This window comes from Paralichthys olivaceus, chromosome 12 (assembly GCF_024713975.1).
Source record: "Paralichthys olivaceus isolate ysfri-2021 chromosome 12, ASM2471397v2, whole genome shotgun sequence".
Lineage (NCBI taxonomy): Eukaryota > Metazoa > Chordata > Actinopteri > Pleuronectiformes > Paralichthyidae > Paralichthys > Paralichthys olivaceus.
This window is the reverse complement of record NC_091104.1, coordinates 4744458-4764086: the sequence shown is the minus strand read 5'-3', so window position 1 is coordinate 4764086 and position 19629 is coordinate 4744458. Positions and strand designations below refer to the sequence as shown.

Sequence of the window (19629 nt, the reverse complement as noted above, 5' to 3'; positions counted from 1 at the left end):
TTGTTCAGACTTGGTTCTGCAGAAAATGTCTCAAATATTTCAAACATATTTCAGTTGACTTGATGCAAACATTCACCAAACAATCACCAAACTCTGTTCAACAGCAAGATGTTTCCTCAGTTTCAACCAGAATCAACAAACAATTCTTTAATTAACTTGGCATGTAAACTTTCACTGGTTTTTAATTTTCATTAACAACTTACAAGTACCAGCAGCTGATCACTCAGAACATGTTTCCTCCTTCAGAGTCTCAGTCAGAAACACTGAACAATCATCAACAGTGGAGAAAACCAAGAGTCTTCTCCACCAGATTCCTGCTCTGAAGGAAACATCTTAACTCTTCATCGTGGGCAGCGAGACCAAACTCTTTAGAAACACATTTCTCAAGTCAACAACTATAGAAATGATCCCTGAAAGTATAGTCTTGGTTTGTTCTGGATGTTTCTCTGAGTCTTGTATCTACAGACGTGAACCTTTACTCCTGGTGAGCTGCTGTGACTCAGAAAGACAAACCTCCTACAATCACAGCTTCGTCTCAAACCTCATTATCTGTATTTATCTAGACAAACTTTTAAAAATGATTCTAAATATATGTTTTATAAGTAGATCTAAAACTAAGTTTCCCTTTTGTTGTAACTTATGTTTGTGAGTTCAGAGTTGGTTCAACAGTAAAGTTTTCAAGTCTGGTCAAACATTTTTGGATCCGTTCCAGTAGTTGTTTAATTAGAACATGTTTTCTCAGTTTCAAACAGAACCAGTTCAGAGGATTTAATCTTGCGTACATATCACTGGTGGTTTTCAAATTTACATTAAGAGCATTAAAGTACCAGCAGCTGACCACTCAGAACATGTTGCCTCCTTCAGAGTCTCAGTCAGAAACACTGAACAATCATCAACAGTGGAGAAAACCAAGAGTCTTCTCCACCAGATTCCTGCTCTGAAGGAAACATCTTAACTCTTCATCGTGGGCAGCGAGACCAAACTCTTTAGAAACACATTTCTCAAGTCAACAACTATAGAAATGATCCCTGAAAGTATAGTCTTGGTTTGTTCTGGATGTTTCTCTGAGTCTTGTATCTACAGACGTGAACCTTTACTCCTGGTGAGCTGCTGTGATCCAGAAACACAAACCTCCTACAATCACAACCAGATTAACTCATTACATTTCACTGTGGATCAGGACAAAGAAGCAGATCCATGAATTATTTTCACTTTCTTTAACGTAGTGAGATACTGTGGTTTATTGTCCTTTTCACATATTTACCAGGGAAATATACAGGATGTACTTGATTTAAAAAATCTGTCATATTTAGAGGATGGAAATTTATGAGTGTGTAATTTTGTGCAGAATAAAATGATAGAATATTCTTGTATCAGAGACTCACGTCATTTATAATCACTGTCACACTGGGTCACAAATACCCACATGCAGATCAATATGCCACTGAAAACAGACCCTGACACATGATCACAATAAAGCTTCTCATAACAGAGACACGGAACATTACGGCTGATACACCTCAAAACTTTATTTCTATTCTATGTTGAACTGCGGATCAAAGCTTTGACTCAACATTAATGTACCTTATATTTCAAACATGTATGAAAACCACTCAGAACATGTTTCCTCCTTCAGAGTCTCAGTCAGAAACACTGAACAATCATCAACAGTGGAGAAAACCAAGAGTCTTCTCCACCAGATTCCTGCTCTGAAGGAAACATCTTAACTCTTCATCGTGGGCAGCGAGACCAAACTCTTTAGAAACACATTTCTCAAGTCAACAACTATAGAAATGATCCCTGAAAGTATAGTCTTGGTTTGTTCTGGATGTTTCTCTGAGTCTTGTATCTACAGACGTGAACCTTCACTCCTGGTGAGCTGCTGTGATCCAGAAAGACAAACCTCCTACAATCAGATGTTGTATTGACACTCAGCTGTCTCTGCAGGAGGAAGACAAAGTGGACTGTGATAGTTTGAAGTATTTTAACAGACTCATTTGAGCTGTAGAGACTTTTTGAAACCTCTTCTCCCAAAGTTCACGTCTACAATGTCACAACAATCAACTTGGCTCAGTTCCATATTGACCCACTGAGGTCACATGTGGCATTAACATGCTGACGGGTATTAGAGCAACACAAGCCTGTCTTTCCAGGCTGCTCTCTTCATGTTGATCACTTTCTCGTCTTGGTCAGATTAAGACTCGGCTTGTTCAGAAAGTCAGGAGGCGTTCAGGAGAACTGAAGCCAGAGAGAGAGTTGAACACAAATCGTGACGGACTCAAAGTTGCATCAGATCCCAAACTAAAAGTGGAATCAACAGAAACCACAGTGAACCAGTGAACACAGCCTGTTTGAATCTTCAGTTTAAAACTAACTATGATGAATTAACTATGACAAACTAACTATGATAGGACTTTAGACTACGTGCTCACTGACACCAACAGTTAATAATCAAAACTAAAAGTCAAATATTTTTGGACCAAATTTCAGAAATGAAGACACTTGGAACAATTGTGTAATTCCAGTAAATGTCCAAATACAACATTTTCTATTAGTTTAAATTAGAAGCTCTGAACATTGCTTAATATAATCTTGTGTATAAAATTTATCTGTGTCTTTATTTTCATTTAAATTTCTAATATAAATATTGGTGTCCACTCAGAACATGTTGCCTCCTTCAGAGTCTCAGTCAGAAACACTGAACAATCATCAACAGTGGAGAAAACCAAGAGTCTTCTCCACCAGATTCCTGCTCTGAAGGAAACATCTTAACTCTTCATCGTGGGCAGCGAGACCAAACTCTTTAGAAACACATTTCTCAAGTCAACAACTATAGAAATGATCCCTGAAAGTATAGTCTTGGTTTGTTCTGGATGTTTCTCTGAGTCTTGTATCTACAGACGTGAACCTTTACTCCTGGTGAGCTGCTGTGATCCAGAAAGACAAACCTCCTCCAATCACAACCAGATTAAACTTTGATTTTTGTGGGTCATTGCTGTCGTAACATTCATATTCCAGAAAACATCCATTAGATGCCTCAATGACCTGCTAGTTTCCTGTAATTGAGACAAGTTGTAAAGTGATGAATAAGCGTAAAATGTACCTGTACTTTGTTTCATCATTTGAAGTTTTGTAACAGACTCTTTTGGGTGGTGGGACATTTTGAAGCCAGAGAGAGAGTTGAAAACAAATCGTGACGGACTCAAAGTTTCATCAGATCCCAAACTAAAAGTGGAATCAACAGAAACCACAGTGAACACAGTTACACACAGCCTGTTTGAATCTTCAGTTTAAAACTAACTATGATGAATTAACTATGACAAACTAACTATGATAGGACTTTAGACTACGTGCTCACTGACACCAATAGTTAATAATCAAAACTAAAAGTCAAACATTTTTAGACCAAATTTCAGAAATGAAGACACTTGGAACAATTGTGTAATTCCAGTAAATATCCAAATAAACATTTTCTATTAGTTTTATTCAGAAGCACTGAACGATACTTAATATAATCTTGTGTATAAAATGTATCTGTGTCTTTGTTTTCATTAAAGTTTCTAAATTAAATATTGGTGTCCACTCAGAACATGTTTCCTCCTTCAGAGTCTCAGTCAGAAACACTGAACAATCATCAACAGTGGAGAAAACCAAGAGTGTTCTCCACCAGATTCCTGCTCTGAAGGAAACATCTTAACTCTTCATCGTGGGCAGCGAGACCAAACTCTTTAGAAACACATTTCTCAAGTCAACAACTATAGAAATGATCCCTGAAAGTATAGTCTTGGTTTGTTCTGGATGTTTCTCTGAGTCTTGTATCTACAGACGTGAACCTTTACTCCTGGTGAGCTGCTGTGACTCAGAAAGACAAACCTCCTACAATCACAGCTTCATCTCAAACCTCATTATCTGTATTTATCTAGACAGACTATAAATAATCTAACATAAATATGCTTTATAAGTAGATCAAAAACTAAGTTTCCATTCTGTTGTAACATGTTGGTGAGTTCAGAGTTGGTTCTGCAGAAGATATTTCAGATCTGGTCCAAAATATCTGGAGTCCTATCACTAGATGTTCAATTAGAAAATGTTTCCTTAGTTTCATCCAGAAGCACTGACTCTTCTTTATTTGAAGTAGCACACAAAGTCTTACTAATGGTAAATTATCATTAACAACTTAAAAGTACCAGCAGCTGATCACTCAGAACATGTTTCCTCCTTCAGAGTCTCAGTCAGAAACACTGAACAATCATCAACAGTGGAGAAAACCAAGAGTCTTCTCCACCAGATTCCTGCTCTGAAGGAAACATCTTAACTCTTCATCGTGGGCAGCGAGACCAAACTCTTTAGAAACACATTTCTCAAGTCAACAACTATAGAAATGATCCCTGAAAGTATAGTCTTGGTTTGTTCTGGATGTTTCTCTGAGTCTTGTGTCTACAGACGTGAACCTTTACTCCTGGTGAGCTGCTGTGATCCAGAAAGACAAACCTCCTACAATCACAACCAGATTAAACTTTGATTTTTGTGGGTCATTGCTGTCGTAACATTCATATTCCAGAAAACATCCATTAGATGCCTCAATGACCTGCTAGTTTCCTGTAATTGAGACAAGTTGTAAAGTGATGAATAAGCGTAAAATGTACCTGTACTTTGTTTCATCATTTGAAGTTTTGTAACAGACTCTTTTGGGTGGTGGGACTTTTTGAAGCCAGAGAGAGAGTTGAACACAAATCGTGACAGACTCAAAGTTTCATCAGATCCCAAACTAAAAGTGGAATCAACAGAAACCACAGTGAACACAGTTACACACAACCTGTTTGAATCTTCAGTTTAAAACTAACTATGATGAATTAACTATGACTAACTAACTATGATAGGACTTTAGACTACGTGCTCACTGGCACCAACAGTTAATAATCAAAACTAAAAGTCAAACATTTTTAGACCACATTTCAGAAATGAAGACACTTGGAACAATTGTGTAATTCCAGTAAATATCCAAATACAACATTTTCTATTAGTTTAAATCAGAAGTTCTGAACATTGCTTAATATAATCTTGTGTATAAAATGTATCTGTGTCTTCATTTTCTTTAAAATTACCAAAATAAAAATTGGTGTCCACTCAGAACATGTTTCCTCCTTCAGAGTCTCAGTCAGAAACACTGAACAATCATCAACAGTGGAGAAAACCAAGAGTCTTCTCCACCAGATTCCTGCTCTGAAGGAAACATCTTAACTCTTCATCGTGGGCAGCGAGACCAAACTCTTTAGAAACACATTTCTCGAGTCAACAACTATAGAAATGATCCCTGAAAGTATAGTCTTGGTTTGTTCTGGATGTTTCTCTGAGTCTTGTATCTACAGACGTGAACCTTTACTCCTGGTGAGCTGCTGTGATCCAGAAAGACAAACCTCCTACAATCACAGCTTCATCTCAAACCTCATTATCTGTATTTATCTAGACAAACTTTTAAAAATGATTCTAAATATATGTTTTATAAGTAGATCTAAAACTAAGTTTACATTCTGCTGTAACATGTTGGTGAGTTCAGAGTTGGTTCTGCAGAAGATATTTCAGATCTGGTCCAAAATATTTGGAGTCCTATCACTAGATGTTCAATTAGAAGATGTTTCCTTAGTTTCATCCAGAAGCACTGACTCTTCTTTATTTGAATTAGCACACAAAGTCTTACTAATGGTAAATTATCATTAACAACTTAAAAGTACCAGCAGCTGATCACTCAGAACATGTTTCCTCCTTCAGAGTCTCAGTCAGAAACACTGAACAATCATCAACAGTGGAGAAAACCAAGAGTCTTCTCCACCAGATTCCTGCTCTGAAGGAAACATCTTAACTCTTCATCGTGGGCAGCGAGACCAAACTCTTTAGAAACACATTTCTCAAGTCAACAACTATAGAAATGATCCCTGAAAGTATAGTCTTGGTTTGTTCTGGATGTTTCTCTGAGTCTTGTATCTACAGACGTGAACCTTTACTCCTGGTGAGCTGCTGTGATTCAGAAAGACAAACCTCCTACAATCACAGCTTCATCTCAAACCTCATTATCTGTATTTATCTGGACAGACTATAAATAATCTAACATAAATATGCTTCATCAGTAGATCTAAAACTAAGTTTCCATTCTGTTGTAACATGGTGAGTTCAGAGTTGGTTCTGCAGAAGATATTTCAGATCTGGTCCAAAATATCTGGAGTCCTATCACTAGATGTTCAATTAGAAGATGTTTCCTTAGTTTCATCCAGAAGCACTGACTCTTCTTTATTTGAAGTAGCACACAAAGTCTTAGTAATGGTAAATTATCATTAACAACTTAAAAGTACCAGCAGCTGATCACTCAGAACATGTTTCCTCCTTCAGAGTCTCAGTGAGAAACACTGAACAATCATCAACAGTGGAGAAAACCAAGAGTCTTCTCCACCAGATTCCTGCTCTGAAGGAAACATCTGAACTCTTCATCGTGGGCAGCGAGACCAAACTCTTTAGAAACACATTTCTCAAGTCAACAACTATAGAAATGATCCCTGAAAGTATAGTCTTGGTTTGTTCTGGATGTTTCTCTGAGTCTTGTATCTACAGACGTGAACCTTTACTCCTGGTGAGCTGCTGTGATCCAGAAAGACAAACCTCCTACAATCACAGCTTCAGATCTTAAACTACATTTTCATTTTCTTGAAACATCTGTTGGTGAGTTCAGAGATGGTTCAATAGAAAATGTGTCAGATCTGGTCAAAAATATTTTAGATGACTTGATGCAACATTCACCAAATTTCTACCAGAAGCTGTTTAATTATAAAATGTTTCAACCTGGATCATTCGTGAGTTTGGACTATTTAATCTTGCATGTAAAATATTACTGGCTCTTAATTTCCATTAACATCTTTAAAATAAGTGAAGTGTTTGAATCCACAAACACTTCAGGAGTTTCAGGGGTCACCAGTGTTAGAGCAGAACCCAACACATTAGAAGTGAATGGTGACCAATTCTTCAAACGTAGAAACAGAAAGAAAAACAGAAAATGTCTCCATGCTGCTCCTGTGGTGTCATCCAAGTGTCCAGAAGCCCAGACTTTCAAATTTGACTTGAAACTTGATATTCACACCAAGTTTTTATCCCTAATGTTCACTATGATGCTGCTCTGAAGCCACGTTAGCATGTACACACAAGCTCTTGCACAAGGGCGGAGTGCTAGCATTGCTACATCGGCTAGCATCAGCACTTTCAGTTGCACATTTTAAGGCTTAAAACTTTGTTTCAACTTTTGACCACTCAGAACATGTTTCCTCCTTCAGAGTCTCAGTCAGAAACACTGAACAATCATCAACAGTGGAGAAAACCAAGAGTCTTCTGCACCAGATTCCTGCTCTGAAGGAAACATCTTAACTCTTCATCGTGGGCAGCGAGACCAAACTCTTTAGAAACACATTTCTCAAGTCAACAACTATAGAAATGATCCCTGAAAGTATAGTCTTGGTTTGTTCTGGATGTTTCTCTGAGTCTTGTATCTACAGACGTGAACCTTTACTCCTGGTGAGCTGCTGTGATTCAGAAAGACAAACCTCCTACAATCAGATGTTGTATTGACACTCAGCTGTCTCTGCAGGAGGAAGACAAAGTGGACTGTGATAGTTTGAAGTATTTTAACAGACTCATTTGAGCTGTAGAGACTTTTTGAAACCTCTTCTGCCAAAGTTCACGTCTACAATGTCACAACAATCAACTTGGCTCAGTTCCATATTGACCCACTGAGTTCACATGTGGCATTAACATGCTCACGGGTATTAGAGCAACACAAGCCTGTCTTTCCAGGCTGCTCTCTTCATGTTGATCACTTTCTCGTCTTGGTCAGATTAAGACTCGGCTTGTTCAGAAAGTCAGGAGGCGTTCAGGAGAACTGAAGCCAGAGAGAGAGTTGAACACAAATCGTGACGGACTCAAAGTTGCATCAGATCCCAAACTAAAAGTGGAATCAACAGAAACCACAGTGAACACAGTTACACACAGCCTGTTTGAATCTTCAGTTTAAAACTAACTATGATAAATTAACTATGACTAACTAACTATGATAGGACTTTAGACTACGTGCTCCCTGACACCAACAGTTAATAATCAAAACTAAAAGTCAAACATTTTTAGACCAAATTTCAGAAATGAAGACACTTGGAACAATTGTGTAATTCCAGTAAATGTCCAAATACAACATTTTCTATTAGTTTAAATCAGAAGCTCTGAACATTGCTTAATATAATCTTGTGTATAAAACGTATCTGTGTCTTCATTTTCTTTAAAATTACCAAAATAAAAATTGGTGTCCACTCAGAACATGTTTCCTCCTTCAGAGTCTCAGTCTGAAACACTGAACAATCATCAACAGTGGAGAAAACCAAGAGTCTTCTCCACCAGATTCCTGCTCTGAAGGAAATATCTTAACTCTTCATCGTGGGCAGCGAGACCAAACTCTTTAGAAACACATTTCTCAAGTCAACAACTGTAGAAATGATCCCTGAAAGTATAGTCTTGGTTTGTTCTGGATGTTTCTCTGAGTCTTGTATCTACAGACGTGAACCTTTACTCCTGGTGAGCTGCTGTGATCCAGAAAGACAAACCTCCTACAATCACAGCTTCAGATCTTAAACTACATTTTCATTTTCTTGAAACATCTGTTGGTGAGTTCAGAGATGGTTCAATAGAAAATGTGTCAGATCTGGTCAAAAATATTTTAGATGACTTGATGCAACATTCACCAAATTTCTACCAGAAGCTGTTTAATTATAAAATGTTTCAACCTGGATCATTCGTGAGTTTGGACTATTTAATCTTGCATGTAAAATATTACTGGCTCTTAATTTCCATTAACATCTTTAAAATAAGTGAAGTGTTTGAATCCACAAACACTTCAGGAGTTTCAGGGGTCACCAGTGTTAGAGCAGAACCCAACACATTAGAAGTGAATGGTGACCAATTCTTCAAACGTAGAAAAACCACAGAAAGAAAAACAGAAAATGTCTCCATGCTGCTCGTGTGGTGTCATCCAAGTGTCCAGAAGCCCAGACTTTCAAATTTGACTTGAAACTTGATGTTCACACCAAGTTTTTATCCCTAATGTTCACTATGATGCTCCTCTGAAGCCACGTTAGCATGTACACACAAGCTCTTGCACAAGGGTGGGGTGCTAGCATTGCTACATCAGCTAGCATCATCACTTTCAATTGCACATTTTAAGGCTTAAAACTTTGTTTCAACTTTTGACCACTCAGAACATGTTTCCTCCTTCAGAGTCTCAGTCAGAAACACTGAACAATCATCAACAGTGGAGAAAACCAAGAGTCTTCTCCACCAGATTCCTGCTCTGAAGGAAACATCTTAACTCTTCATCGTGGGCAGCGAGACCAAACTCTTTAGAAACACATTTCTCAAGTCAACAACTATAGAAATGATCCCTGAAAGTATAGTCTTGGTTTGTTCTGGCTGTTTCTCTGAGTCTTGTATCTTCAGACGTGAACCTTTACTCCTGGTGAGCTGCTGTGACTCAGAAAGACAAACCTCCTACAATCACAGCTTCATCTCAAACCTCATTATCTGTATTTATCTAGACAAACTTTTAAAAATGATTCTAAATATATGTTCTATAAGTAGATCAAAAACTAAGTTTACATTCTGCTGTAACATGTTGGTGAGTTCAGAGTTGGTTCTGCAGAAGATATTTCAGATCTGGTCCAAAATATTTGGAGTCCTATCACGAGATGTTCAATTAGAAGATGTTTCCTTAGTTTCATCCAGAAGCACTGACTCTTCTTTATTTGAATTAGCACACAAAGTCTTAGTAATGGTAAATTATCATTAACAACTTAAAAGTACCAGCAGCTGATCACTCAGAACATGTTTCCTCCTTCAGAGTCTCAGTCAGAAACACTGAACAATCATCAACAGTGGAGAAAACCAAGAGTCTTCTCCACCAGATTCCTGCTCTGAAGGAAACATCTTAACTCTTCATCGTGGGCAGCGAGACCAAACTCTTTAGAAACACATTTCTCAAGTCAACAACTATAGAAATGATCCCTGAAAGCATAGTCTTGGTTTGTTCTGGATGTTTCTCTGAGTCTTGTATCTACAGACGTGAACCTTTACTCCTGGTGAGCTGCTGTGATTCAGAAAGACAAACCTCCTACAATCAGATGTTGTATTGACACTCAGCTGTCTCTGCAGGAGGAAGACAAAGTGGACTGTGATAGTTTGAAGTATTTTAACAGACTCATTTGAGCTGTAGAGACTTTTTGAAACCTCTTCTCCCAAAGTTCACGTCTACAATGTCACAACAATCAACTTGGCTCAATTCCATATTGACCCACTGAGTTCACATGTGGCATTAACATGCTGACGGGTATTAGAGCAACACAAGCCTGTCTTTCCAGGCTGCTCTCTTCATGTTGATCACTTTCTCGTCTTGGTCAGATTAAGACTCGGCTTGTTCAGAAAGTCAGGAGGCGTTCAGGAGAACTGAAGCCAGAGAGAGAGTTGAACACAAATCGTGACGGACTCAAAGTTTCATCAGATCCCAAACTAAAAGTGGAATCAACAGAAACCACAGTGAACACAGTTACACACAGCCTGTTTGAATCTTCAGTTTAAAACTAATTATGACAAACTAACTATGATAGAACTTTAGACTACGTGCTCACTGACACAAACAGTTTCTAAACAAAACTAAAATTCAAATATTTTCAGACCAAATTTCTGAAATGAAGACAGTTGGAACAATTGTTTAATTCCAGTAAATGTCCAAATACAACATTTTCTATTAGTTTGAATCAGAAGCTCTGAACAATGCTTAATATAATCTTGTGTATAAAATTTATCTGTGTCTTCATTTTCTTTAAAATGACCAAAATAAAAATTGGTGTCCACTCAGAACATGTTTCCTCCTTCAGAGTCTCAGTCTGAAACACTGAACAATCATCAACAGTGGAGAAAACCAAGAGTCTTCTCCACCAGATTCCTGCTCTGAAGGAAACATCTTAACTCTTCATCGTGGGCAGCGAGACCAAACTCTTTAGAAACACATTTCTCAAGTCAACAACTATAGAAATGATCCCTGAAAGTATAGTCTTGGTTTGTTCTGGATGTTTCTCTGAGTCTTGTATCTACAGACGTGAACCTTTACTCCTGGTGAGCTGCTGTGATTCAGAAAGACAAACCTCCTACAATCACAGCTTCAGATCTTAAACTACATTTTAATTTTTTTGAAACATGTTGGTGAGTTCAGAGTTGGTTCAATAGACAATGTGTCAGATCTGGTCAAAAATATTTTAGATGACTTGATGCAACATTCACCAAATTTCTACCAGAAGCTGTTTAATTATAAAATGTTTCAACCTGGATCATTCGTGAGTTTGGACTTTTTAATCTTGCATGTAAAATATTACTGGCTCTTAATTTCCATTAACATCTTTAAAATAAGTGAAGTGTTTGAATCCACAAACACTTCAGGAGTTTCAGGGGTCACCAGTGTTAGAGCAGAACCCAACACATTAGAAGTGAATGGTGACCAATTCTTCAAACGTAGAAAAACAACAGAAAGAAAAACAGAAAATGTCTCCATGCTGCTCCTGTGGTGTCATCCAAGTGTCCAGAAGCCCAGACTTTCAAATTTGACTTGAAACTTGATGTTTACACCAAGTTTTTATCCCTAATGTTCACTATGATGCTCCTCTGAAGCCACGTTAGCATGTACACACAAGCTCATGCACAAGGGTGGGGTCCTGGCATTGCTACATCTGCTAGCATCAGCACTTTCAATTGCACATTTTAAGGCTTAAAACTTTGTTAAAACTTTTGACCACTCAGAACATGTTTCCTCCTTCAGAGTCTCAGTCAGAAACACTGAACAATCATTAACAGTGGAGAAAACCAAGAGTCTTCTCCACCAGATTCCTGCTCTGAAGGAAACATCTTAACTCTTCATCGTGGGCAGCGAGACCAAACTCTTTAGAAACACATTTCTCAAGTCAACAACTATAGAAATGATCCCTGAAAGTATAGTCTTGGTTTGTTCTGGATGTTTCTCTGAGTCTTGTATCTACAGACGTGAACCTTTACTCCTGGTGAGCTGCTGTGATCCAGAAAGACAAACCTCCTAAAATCAGATGTTGTATTGACACTCAGCTGTCTCTGCAGGAGGAAGACAAAGTGGACTGAGATAGTTTGAAGTATTTTAACAGACTCATTTGAGCTGTAGAGACTTTTTGAAACCTCTTCTCCCAAAGTTCACGTCTACAATGTCACAACAATCAACTTGGCTCAGTTCCATATTGACCCACTGAGTTCACATGTGGCATTAACATGCTGACGGGTATTAGAGCAACACAAGCCTGTCTTTCCAGGCTGCTCTCTTCATGTTGATCACTTTCTCGTCTTGGTCAGATTAAGACTCGGCTTGTTCAGAAAGTCAGGAGGCGTTCAGGAGAACTGAAGCCAGAGAGAGAGTTGAACACAAATCGTGACGGACTCAAAGTTTCATCAGATCCCAAACTAAAATTGGAATCAACAGAAACCACAGTGAACCAGTGAACACAGCCTGTTTGAATCTTCAGTTTAAAACTAACTATGATAAATTAACTATGACTAACTAACTATGATAGGACTTTAGACTACGTGCTCACTGGCACCAACAGTTAATAATCAAAACTAAAAGTCAAACATTTTTAGACCACATTTCAGAAATGAAGACACTTGGAACAATTGTGTAATTCCAGTAAATATCCAAATACAACATTTTCTATTAGTTTAAATCAGAAGCTCTGAACATTGCTTAATATAATCTTGTGTATAAAATGTATCTGTGTCTTCATTTTCTTTAAAATTACCAAAATAAAAATTGGTGTCCACTCAGAACATGTTTCCTCCTTCAGAGTTTCAGTCAGAAACACTGAACAATCATCAACAGTGGAGAAAACCAAGAGTCTTCTCCACCAGATTCCTGCTCTGAAGGAAACATCTTAACTCTTCATCGTGGGCAGCGAGACCAAACTCTTTAGAAACACATTTCTCAAGTCAACAACTATAGAAATGATCCCTGAAAGTATAGTCTTGGTTTGTTCTGGATGTTTCTCTGAGTCTTGTATCTTCAGACGTGAACCTTTACTCCTGGTGAGCTGCTGTGATCCAGAAAGACAAACCTCCTACAATCACAATTTCATTGATTTGTATTTTTGTGAGAAAAACTTCAACAGGTATAAATCTTTTAGAACTAGTACATATATTTCAGAGATGTTAAAAATTCACATAACGAATAGACAAAGGTTTTTTGTTGCAAGCTAAATTGGTTTGTTCAGACTTGGTTCTGCAGAAAATGTCTCAAATATTTCAAACATATTTCAGTTGACTTGATGCAAACATTCACCAAACAATCACCAAACTCTGTTCAACAGCAAGATGTTTCCTCAGTTTCAACCAGAATCAACAAACAATTCTTTAATTAACTTGGCATTTAATTTTCACTGGTTCTTAATTTTCCTTAACAACTTAAAAGTACCAGCAGCTGATCACTCAGAACATGTTTCCTCCTTCAGAATCTCAGTCAGAAACACTGAACAATCATCAACAGTGGAGAAAACCAAGAGTCTTCTCCACCAGATTCCTGCTCTGAAGGAAACATCTTAACTCTTCATCGTGGGCAGCGAGACCAAACTCTTTAGAAACACATTTCTCAAGTCAACAACTATAGAAATGATCCCTGAAAGTATAGTCTTGGTTTGTTCTGGATGTTTCTCTGAGTCTTGTATCTACAGACGTGAACCTTTACTCCTGGTGAGCTGCTGTGATTCAGAAAGACAAACCTCCTCCAATCACAGCTTCATCTCAAACCTCATTATCTGTATTTATCTAGAAAATCTTTTAAAAATGATTCTAAATATATGTTTTATAAGTAGATCAAAAACTAAGTTTCCATTCTGTTGTAACATGTTGGTGAGTTCAGAGTTGGTTCTGCAGAAGATATTTCAGATCTGGTCCAAAATATCTGGAGTCCTATCACTAGATGTTCAATTAGAAGATGTTTCCTTAGTTTCATCCAGAAGCACTGACTCTTCTTTATTTGAAGTAGCACACAAAGTCTTACTAATGGTAAATTATCATTAACAACTTAAAAGTACCAGCAGCTGATCACTCAGAACATGTTTCCTCCTTCAGAGTCTCAGTCAGAAACACTGAACAATCATCAACAGTGGAGAAAACCAAGAGTCTTCTCCACCAGATTCCTGCTCTGAAGGAAACATCTTAAGTCTTCATCGTGGGCAGCGAGACCAAACTCTTTAGAAACACATTTCTCAAGTCAACAACTATAGAAATGATCCCTGAAAGTATAGTCTTGGTTTGTTCTGGATGTTTCTCTGAGTCTTGTATCTTCAGACGTGAACCTTTACTCCTGGTGAGCTGCTGTGATCCAGAAAGACAAACCTCCTACAATCACAATTTCGTTGATTTGTATTTTTGTGAGAAAAACTTCAACAAGTATAAATCTTTTAGAACTAGTACATATATTTCAGAGATGTTAAAAATTCACATAACGAATAGACAAAGGTTTTTTGTTGCAAGCTAAATTGGTTTGTTCAGACTTGGTTCTGCAGAAAATGTCTCAAATATTTCAAACATATTTCAGTTGACTTGATGCAAACATTCACCAAACAATCACCAAACTCTGTTCAACAGCAAGATGTTTCCTCAGTTTCAACCAGAATCAACAAACAATTCTTTAATTAATTTGGCATGTAAACTTTCACTGGTTCTTAATTTTCCTTAACAACTTAAAAGTACCAGCAGCTGATCACTCAGAACGTGTTTCCTCCTTCAGAGTCTCAGTCAGAAACACTGAACAATCATCAACAGTGGAGAAAACCAAGAGTCTTCTCCACCAGATTCCTGCTCTGAAGGAAACATCTGAACTCTTCATCGTGGGCAGCGAGACCAAACTCTTTAGAAACACATTTCTCAAGTCAACAACTATAGAAATGATCCCTGAAAGTATAGTCTTGGTTTGTTCTGGATGTTTCTCTGAGTCTTGTATCTACAGACGTGAACCTTTACTCCTGGTGAGCTGCTGTGATCCAGAAAGACAAACCTCCTACAATCAGATGTTGTATTGACACTCAGCTGTCTCTGCAGGAGGAAGACAAAGTGGACTGTGATAGTTTGAAGTATTTTAACAGACTCATTTGAGCTGTAGAGACTTTTTGAAACCTCTTCTCCCAAAGTTCACGTCTACAATGTCACAACAATCAACTTGGCTCAGTTCCATATTGACCCACTGAGTTCACATGTGGCATTAACATGCTGACGGGTATTAGAGCAACGCAAGCCTGTCTTTCCAGGCTGCTCTCTTCATGTTGATCACTTTCTCGTCTTGGTCAGATTAAGACTCGGCTTGTTCAGAAAGTCAGGAGGCGTTCAGGAGAACTGAAGCCAGAGAGAGAGTTGAACACAAATCGTGACGGACTCAAAGTTGCATCAGATCCCAAACTAAAAGTGGAATCAACAGAAACCACAGTGAACCAGTGAACACAGCCTGTTTGAATCTTCAGTTTAAAACTAACTATGATGAATTAACTATGACAAACTAACTATGATAGGACTTTAGACTACGTGCTCACTGACACCAACAGTTAATAATCAAAACTAAAAGTCACATATTTTTAGACCAAATTTCAGAAATGAAGACACTTGGAACAATTGTGTAATTCCAGTAAATGTCCAAATACAACATTTCTATAAGTTTGAACCAGAAGCTCTGAACAATGCTTAATATAATCTTGTGTATAAAATTTATATGTGTCTTTGTTTTCATTAAAATTTCTAAATTAAATTTTGGTGTCCACTCAGAACATGTTTCCTCCTTCAGAGTCTCAGTCAGAAACACTGAACAATCATCAACAGTGGAGAAAACCAAGAGTCTTCTCCACCAGATTCCTGCTCTGAAGGAAACATCTTAACTCTTCATCGTGGGCAGCGAGACCAAACTCTTTAGAAACACATTTCTCAAGTCAACAACTATAGAAATGATCCCTGAAAGTATAGTCTTGGTTTGTTCTGGATGTTTCTCTGAGTCTTGTATCTACAGACGTGAACCTTTACTCCTGGTGAGCTGCTGCGATTCAGAAAGACAAACCTCCTACAATCACAATTTCGTTGATTTGTATTTTTGTGTGAAAAACTTCAACAAGTATAAATCTTTTAGAACTAGTACATATATTTCAGAGATGTTAAAAATTCACATAACGAATAGACAAAGGTTTTTTGTTGCAAACTAAATTGGTTTGTTCAGACTTGGTTCTGCAGAAAATGTCTCAAAGATTTCAAACATATTTCAGTTGACTTGATGCAAACATTCACCAAACAATCACCAAACTCTGTTCAACAGCAAGATGTTTCCTCAGTTTCAACCAGAATCAACAAACAAATCTTTAATTAATTTGGCATGTAAACTTTCACTGGTTCTTAATTTTCCTTAACAACTTAAAAGTACCAGCAGCTGATCACTCAGAACATGTTTCCTCCTTCAGAGTCTCAGTCAGAAACACTGAACAATCATCAACAGTGGAAAAAACCAAGAGTCCTCTCCACCAGATTCCTGCTCTGAAGGAAACATCTTAACTCTTCATCGTGGGCAGCGAGACCAAACTCTTTAGAAACACATTTCTCAAGTCAACAACTATAGAAATGATCCCTGAAAGTATAGTCTTGGTTTGTTCTGGATGTTTCTCTGAGTCTTGTATCTACAGACGTGAACCTTTACTCCTGGTGAGCTGCTGTGATCCAGAAAGACAAACCTCCTACAATCACAGCTTCAGATCTTAAACTACATTTTCATTTTCTTGAAACATCTGTTGGTGAGTTCAGAGTTGGTTCAATAGAAAATGTGTCAGATCCGGTCAAAAATATTTTAGATGACTTGATGCAACATTCACTAAATTTCTACCAGAAGCTGTTTAATTATAAAATGTTTCAACCTGGATCATTCGTGAGTTTGGACTTTTTAATCTTGCATGTAAAATATTACTGGCTCTTAATTTCCATTAACATCTTTAAAATAAGTGAAGTGTTTGAATCCACAAACACTTCAGGAGTTTCAGGGGTCACCAGTGTTAGAGCAGAACCCAACACATTAGAAGTGAATGGTGACCAATTCTTCAAACGTAGAAAAACAACAGAAAGAAAAACAGAAAATGTCTCCATGCTGCTCCTGTGGTGTCATCCAAGTGTCCAGAAGCCCAGACTTTCAAATTTGACTTGAAACTTGATGTTTACACCAAGTTTTTATCCCTAATGTTCACTATGATGCTCCTCTGAAGCCACGTTAGCATGTACACACAAGCTCTTGCACAAGGGCGGGGTGCTAGCATTGCTACATCGGCTAGCATCAGCACTTTCAATTGCACATTTTAAGGCTTAAAACTTTGTTTAAACTTTTGACCACTCAGAACATGTTTCCTCCTTCAGAGTCTCAGTCAGAAACACTGAACAATCATCAACAGTGGAGAAAACCAAGAGTCTTCTCCACCAGATTCCTGCTCTGAAGGAAACATCTTAACTCTTCATCGTGGGCAGCGAGACCAAACTCTTTAGAAACACATTTCTCAAGTCAACAACTATAGAAATGATCCCTGAAAGTATAGTCTTGGTTTGTTCTGGATGTTTCTCTGAGTCTTGTATCTACAGACGTGAACCTTTACTGCTGGTGAGCTGCTGTGATTCAGAAAGACAAACCTCCTCCAATCACAGCTTCATCTCAAACCTCATTATCTGTATTTATCTGGACAGACTATAAATAATCTAACATAAATATGCTTCATCAGTAGATCAAAAACTAAGTTTCCATTCTGTTGTAACATGTTGGTGAGTTCAGAGTTGGTTCTGCAGAAGATATTTCAGATCTGGTCCAAAATATCTGGAGTCCTATCACGAGATGTTCAATTAGAAGATGTTTCCTTAGTTTCATCCAGAAGCACTGACTCTTCTTTATTTGAAGTAGCACACAAAGTCTTACTAATGGTAAATTATCATTAACAACTTAAAAGTACCAGCAGCTGATCACTCAGAACATGTTTCCTCCTTCAGAGTCTCAGTCAGAAACACTGAACAATCATCAACAGTGGAGAAAACCAAGAGTCTTCTCCACCAGATTCCTGCTCTGAAGGAAACATCTTAACTCTTCATCGTGGGCAGCGAGACCAAACTCTTTAGAAACATATTTCTCAAGTCGACAACTATAGAAATGATCCCTGAAAGTATAGTCTTGGTTTGTTCTGGATGTTTCTCTGAGTCTTGTATCTACAGACGTGAACCTTTACTCCTGGTGAGCTGCTGTGACTCAGAAAGACAAACCTCCTACAATCACAACCAGATTAAACTTTGATTTTTGTGGGTCATTGCTGTCGTAACATTCATATTCCAGAAAACATCCATTAGATGCCTCAATGACCTGCTAGTTTCCTGTAATTGAGACAAGTTGTAAAGTGATGAATAAGCGTAAAATGTACCTGTACTTTGTTTCATCATTTGAAGTTTTGTAACAGACTCTTTTGGGTGGTGGGACTTTTTGATGCCAGAGAGAGAGTTGAAAACAAATCATGACGGACTCAAAGTTTCATCAGATCCCAAACTAAAAGTGGAATCAACAGAAACCACAGTGAACCAGTGAACACAGCCTGTTTGAATCTTCAGTTTAAAACTAACTATGACAAACTAACTATGATAGGACTTTAGACTACGTGCTCACTGACACCAACAGTTAATAATCAAAACTAAAAGTCAAATATTTTTAGACAAAATTTCAGAAAAAAAAAGACACTAGAAACAACTGCATAATTCCAGTAAATGTTCAGCTACAACAGTTTCCGTCAGTTTTAATCAGTAGCACCGATCAATGAGGAAGATAATCCAGCATGTTACATTTTAATAGCTCATTGATTTGATAAACATCAACAAAATAAACATTGGTGTCCACTCAGAACATGTTTCCTCCTTCAGAGTCTCAGTCAGAAACACTGAACAATCATCAACAGTGGAGAAAACCAAGAGTCTTCTCCACCAGATTCCTGCTCTGAAGGAAACATCTTAACTCTTCATCGTGGGCAGCGAGAGCAAACTCTTTAGAAACACATTTCTCAAGTCAACAACTATAGAAATGATCCCTGAAAGTATAGTCTTGGTTTGTTCCGGATGTTTCTCTGAGTCTTGTATTTGGGGATTAGCCTCTTTTCTCCTGGTGAATCATCCTCACACTCAGAGGACAAACCTCCTCTAATCACAGCATCTTAACTGACTAAAGAAACTGCACTTTACACAACAAAGTCTCTCTATTATAAAACGACATGTGTACATGTTTCCACTTGTTGTACCTGTGGTAACTGTGAAGTTCCTGTTTCCCCTGACATCTGCTTTCTAAGGCCACTGGTGCTGATGCAAGTTTGAGCGTGTGGTGTTCTAATACTTTCACTTTTCATTTGGCTCACTTATTTTGCATCTGGTGTTGTGCAAACAGTTATTGTGAAAATAAGGAAAGAAAAGCAGTCAGAAAATATTAAAACACAAGCACACTTCCTCTTCAGTGAA

At 37.8% G+C, this 19629-nt stretch overlaps 1 long non-coding RNA gene and 24 other non-coding genes across 25 annotated transcripts in view; all 25 read right to left on the bottom strand.

Annotated features, from left to right (window-relative positions):
* Window positions 1-19629, bottom strand: part of LOC138412210 (uncharacterized) — a 75236-nt gene that overhangs the window by 52321 nt on the left and 3286 nt on the right. The window lies entirely within an intron of this gene.
* LOC138412609 (small nucleolar RNA U3) lies at window positions 219-426 on the bottom strand. The gene has a single exon (XR_011244944.1). It is a non-coding gene; the product is annotated as a small nucleolar RNA U3 (small nucleolar RNA).
* Window positions 837-1044, bottom strand: LOC138412602 (small nucleolar RNA U3). Its single transcript, XR_011244937.1, has one exon. It is a non-coding gene; the product is annotated as a small nucleolar RNA U3 (small nucleolar RNA).
* Window positions 1609-1816, bottom strand: LOC138412592 (small nucleolar RNA U3). Its single transcript, XR_011244927.1, has one exon. It is a non-coding gene; the product is annotated as a small nucleolar RNA U3 (small nucleolar RNA).
* On the bottom strand, window positions 2654-2861 carry LOC138412605 (small nucleolar RNA U3). Its single transcript, XR_011244940.1, has one exon. It is a non-coding gene; the product is annotated as a small nucleolar RNA U3 (small nucleolar RNA).
* LOC138412601 (small nucleolar RNA U3) lies at window positions 3579-3786 on the bottom strand. The gene has a single exon (XR_011244936.1). It is a non-coding gene; the product is annotated as a small nucleolar RNA U3 (small nucleolar RNA).
* LOC138412607 (small nucleolar RNA U3) lies at window positions 4197-4404 on the bottom strand. The gene has a single exon (XR_011244942.1). It is a non-coding gene; the product is annotated as a small nucleolar RNA U3 (small nucleolar RNA).
* Window positions 5123-5330, bottom strand: LOC138412603 (small nucleolar RNA U3). The gene has a single exon (XR_011244938.1). It is a non-coding gene; the product is annotated as a small nucleolar RNA U3 (small nucleolar RNA).
* LOC138412606 (small nucleolar RNA U3) lies at window positions 5742-5949 on the bottom strand. The gene has a single exon (XR_011244941.1). It is a non-coding gene; the product is annotated as a small nucleolar RNA U3 (small nucleolar RNA).
* On the bottom strand, window positions 6357-6564 carry LOC138412610 (small nucleolar RNA U3). Its single transcript, XR_011244945.1, has one exon. It is a non-coding gene; the product is annotated as a small nucleolar RNA U3 (small nucleolar RNA).
* On the bottom strand, window positions 7289-7496 carry LOC138412594 (small nucleolar RNA U3). The gene has a single exon (XR_011244929.1). It is a non-coding gene; the product is annotated as a small nucleolar RNA U3 (small nucleolar RNA).
* LOC138412615 (small nucleolar RNA U3) lies at window positions 8336-8543 on the bottom strand. The gene has a single exon (XR_011244950.1). It is a non-coding gene; the product is annotated as a small nucleolar RNA U3 (small nucleolar RNA).
* Window positions 9273-9480, bottom strand: LOC138412591 (small nucleolar RNA U3). The gene has a single exon (XR_011244926.1). It is a non-coding gene; the product is annotated as a small nucleolar RNA U3 (small nucleolar RNA).
* Window positions 9892-10099, bottom strand: LOC138412616 (small nucleolar RNA U3). The gene has a single exon (XR_011244951.1). It is a non-coding gene; the product is annotated as a small nucleolar RNA U3 (small nucleolar RNA).
* Window positions 10925-11132, bottom strand: LOC138412599 (small nucleolar RNA U3). The gene has a single exon (XR_011244934.1). It is a non-coding gene; the product is annotated as a small nucleolar RNA U3 (small nucleolar RNA).
* On the bottom strand, window positions 11860-12067 carry LOC138412600 (small nucleolar RNA U3). The gene has a single exon (XR_011244935.1). It is a non-coding gene; the product is annotated as a small nucleolar RNA U3 (small nucleolar RNA).
* Window positions 12905-13112, bottom strand: LOC138412595 (small nucleolar RNA U3). Its single transcript, XR_011244930.1, has one exon. It is a non-coding gene; the product is annotated as a small nucleolar RNA U3 (small nucleolar RNA).
* On the bottom strand, window positions 13565-13772 carry LOC138412612 (small nucleolar RNA U3). The gene has a single exon (XR_011244947.1). It is a non-coding gene; the product is annotated as a small nucleolar RNA U3 (small nucleolar RNA).
* Window positions 14184-14391, bottom strand: LOC138412614 (small nucleolar RNA U3). Its single transcript, XR_011244949.1, has one exon. It is a non-coding gene; the product is annotated as a small nucleolar RNA U3 (small nucleolar RNA).
* Window positions 14845-15052, bottom strand: LOC138412617 (small nucleolar RNA U3). The gene has a single exon (XR_011244952.1). It is a non-coding gene; the product is annotated as a small nucleolar RNA U3 (small nucleolar RNA).
* Window positions 15889-16096, bottom strand: LOC138412596 (small nucleolar RNA U3). The gene has a single exon (XR_011244931.1). It is a non-coding gene; the product is annotated as a small nucleolar RNA U3 (small nucleolar RNA).
* LOC138412613 (small nucleolar RNA U3) lies at window positions 16550-16757 on the bottom strand. The gene has a single exon (XR_011244948.1). It is a non-coding gene; the product is annotated as a small nucleolar RNA U3 (small nucleolar RNA).
* Window positions 17487-17694, bottom strand: LOC138412590 (small nucleolar RNA U3). Its single transcript, XR_011244925.1, has one exon. It is a non-coding gene; the product is annotated as a small nucleolar RNA U3 (small nucleolar RNA).
* On the bottom strand, window positions 18105-18312 carry LOC138412611 (small nucleolar RNA U3). Its single transcript, XR_011244946.1, has one exon. It is a non-coding gene; the product is annotated as a small nucleolar RNA U3 (small nucleolar RNA).
* Window positions 19017-19224, bottom strand: LOC138412598 (small nucleolar RNA U3). The gene has a single exon (XR_011244933.1). It is a non-coding gene; the product is annotated as a small nucleolar RNA U3 (small nucleolar RNA).